The sequence below is a fragment of the Mastomys coucha genome, unplaced genomic scaffold, assembly GCF_008632895.1.
Source record: "Mastomys coucha isolate ucsf_1 unplaced genomic scaffold, UCSF_Mcou_1 pScaffold8, whole genome shotgun sequence".
In the NCBI taxonomy this organism is placed as follows: Eukaryota; Metazoa; Chordata; class Mammalia; order Rodentia; family Muridae; genus Mastomys; species Mastomys coucha.
The window spans coordinates 4,261,341-4,264,693 of NW_022196914.1; positions in this window are offsets into that span (position 1 = coordinate 4,261,341).

The window sequence follows — 3,353 nt, forward strand, 5'->3', positions numbered from 1 at the left end:
GTTTTGGTTTTTTTGGCAAATGGTCTGAAAGAAACATAACCTAAGAGCTTGTTATCAGTGGTAAGTATTGAAGAAGCTGCCATGGTTGACTCCAGGAGAAAGGAACATCTACAAAACTGGTCCATGGTTCTATACCATCTGCATATGAAGTGACATTGGCAAATATTTATCAAATACCTGTTAGAGTTTAATAACAAGAGAAAAGCAAGCTCTCTACATTGAAAGAACATGCCATCAAAGCCAGTGTTTCTTAACTGGGGATGATTTTTCCCCTAGAAACACTTGGCAACATTGCAGATGTTTTAGTTTGCCACAGTAAAGAGGGTGTCCTATGGACATCTAGTGGGTGGAGGCCAGAGATGCTGCTCAGTAACCTACGAGGCACAAAACAGTCCCAATAACAAACATTTATTTGGCTAAGAATGTCAGTAATGCTAAGATTGAGAAACCCTGAGCTGAAGACTCAGAGAACTATAAACAGTGGCGTGCTGGTAAACATTAACAACAGGATCTCTGGGGGAGGGAGGCAATCTCCATTTGCAATGTTTACCAACTTACATGGTATTCATACTTCAACCGTGGCTGATTTCAAACTTACACAGGGTGGCATGAAATGCAGAGCTGAGAAAACAGGTTGCAGCAGGACACGACTGCTTTCCACTTCCTTGTCTAGTCACAACAGATCTAAGCAAGCCCAGGGGCCTATAGATTAGTAACATCATAAGAGAGGCAGATGATAAATTCTTAGCATTCTACAGTTGTTTACGATGAAACTCATTTAAACGTGTTCATGTAATTAATTTTTATAATATCCTTACTGAATAATTGGTTTGCAAAACTACTAAGAATTGGACATAGGCCTCTGTGAATCCACAGGAACCTGCTTGAAAGCATCCCTGGATAGAGATAAGAGGACTGAAGGGGGCAAGAAGCCAATATACAATATGAAGCACTGTCCTGGACCAATACTGTGGCTAGTGGAGAAGTCCCTGGGGAAATGCCCAGGGTGGTACCTCATGAACTAGGTAAGAATCACCCAGAAAAGAGGCGGGATGCACTCCCTAATGCTGGAACCCAGTGCCTGGACTTTAAAACATCTAGACTCAGCCTTCCTATGCAATTATATTGAATTATAAAAGAAAGATGATTCCCATTTACCATACATGATACTGTTCACTGTAGGTGCCAATTTGGATGAGCTAAGGGATTCCTAGACAGCTAGTAAAACAATTTTTAATACATCTATGAGGGAACTGGAAAGAAGAAAAGGAACAAAGGAAAGGGAATTCTCCTTCCTCTGAAGATGGGACACTTATTTTTCTGCCCTTAGGCATCAGAGCGCCAAACGTTCAGGACTTTGGTCTAGGCTGAGTTTTACAACTGGCTACCCTGGTTCTCCATTCTTTGGATTCAAATTGAGCTGTTCCACTGACCTCCATGTTCTCTAGCTTACAGATAACATGTGGAACGACACCTCAACTTCCATAAACCAGTTCTCATAACCATCTCCGCATCTACCTACTTACCTTCCTCGTATTATTTGTGACTAATAAACCATACTAAAAACAAACACAGTATTCCTCCATTCCATCCCTAATGACACAGAAAAAAAAATAGATTTCAAAAGGGAAAATATTGATAAGTTTAATATCGATATCAATATTGATAATATTGATGCTTATCAAGGTCATTCACATGCTTGTTTCACAGCTCCACATTATAGTCCAACCCTGAGGGAAGTCAGGGCAGGAATCTGGAGGTGGGAGCTGAAACAGGAGCCACAGAGAGGTGCTGCTTACTGTATTGCTTTCCAGGGCTTGCTCAGCCTGTTTTACTAGACCACCCAGGGCCACCTGCTTACAGGCAGAACCACCCAACAGTGGTTCTGGACCCTTCCACATCAACCATCAATCAAGAAAATGTCCTATAGACTTTTTCTAAAGGCCAACCTATGCAGGCATTTTCTCAATAAATGTTTCTTCTTGCAGGGTATTGTTGAGATGACACAGGCCTTTAATCTCAGCACTTGGAAGGCAAAGGTGGGTTTGTTTGAGGACTACATAGTGAACACCAGACCCCTAGAGCTATATATAATGAGATGCAATACCAGCAAAAAAAGTTCACTTCCTCCCAAGTGACCCTAGATTGTGTCAAGTTGGCATAAGAAAATAACAAGCAGAATCCTCAGAAAGGCTTTTGCTCTATGCAGAGGAAAACACTTCATGATCCATCTTTTGGCCCCCTCAACATTGCCAAATGTTCTCTGCCTCCGCAGTAAATGCTGATAATGTCACTACCTGGGCACTGGCCACATCAGCACTGAGTAGCCCAGTTGCTAACTTTCAACACCAGTATGTCTTCTGTAGGACATCCTGGGCACTCCAGAACCCGCTGTCACACCCATGTGACTGGGGAGGAGCAGGGTGAGAGACGCTAGCCCTCTCACTCCTGGGACAACAGAACTCTGATGAATACCATCTACACTGAATCCCAGAAGGATCATTTTTCTGGGTAACTTGGGGCCATAACCTACTTGATAACAAACAATAGAGTTGCTGGGAGACAGGAGTCCAGCAATGTCAGTTTCTATGCCCCGTGCCCCTTCTAATTGTTGTTTTATTGCCTTGTTCACTTACTGACTATTCTGAAAACCCCCCTTCTTCTCATAGCCTGCTCCAGTGAATGCTTCTTCAGAACCATGACTATTCTACAGTGGTAGGTCCGGCAACAATTCCACCTTGTAAGCTAACGTTTGCTATTTCTTCTCCTTCTCCCTACAATGGGTGGCAGCAAAACTCAGCAGTGAAGTAAGAGAGGGCAGGCAATAAGCATCCACTTAATGCTTCCACTTGCCCACAAGCACAGTAGACTCTTGTGGATGCTGTGGGATATTTTCCCAAACATGGTGGCATAATTATGTACCATAAACTACACATAGCATCTCCTTCCAAACACTTTTGTATTGGTAACACCTCCAAGTCTGACAAATCCATTGTCTCCCTGCTTTGTTTTGTCTTCTAGAAGGTGAGACAAATGTTAATAGCTCCTATATGAACATAATGTAACAAAAACTGTGTCCTAAGTATAGAGAAGGCAGAAGGCAGGCCAGACAGCTGCTCATCTGGGTAGCTGTTTGCAGTTAATAAGCACAGCATTACTAGAGCCTCTTCGCAGAGCATCCCTACACTGGGAAAAGTTTGCTTACACTGTTCATCAACTGATCTGAATCCACATCTGAACACCTGATTTTGATGTAAGTGTTATGTAGCATTCACAATGTTAAGTCATTTTCTCCAGATTTCTGTGGAAATGTTTCAAATGTCTGAGAAGATGTCTTTGCTGAAAAAAAAAAA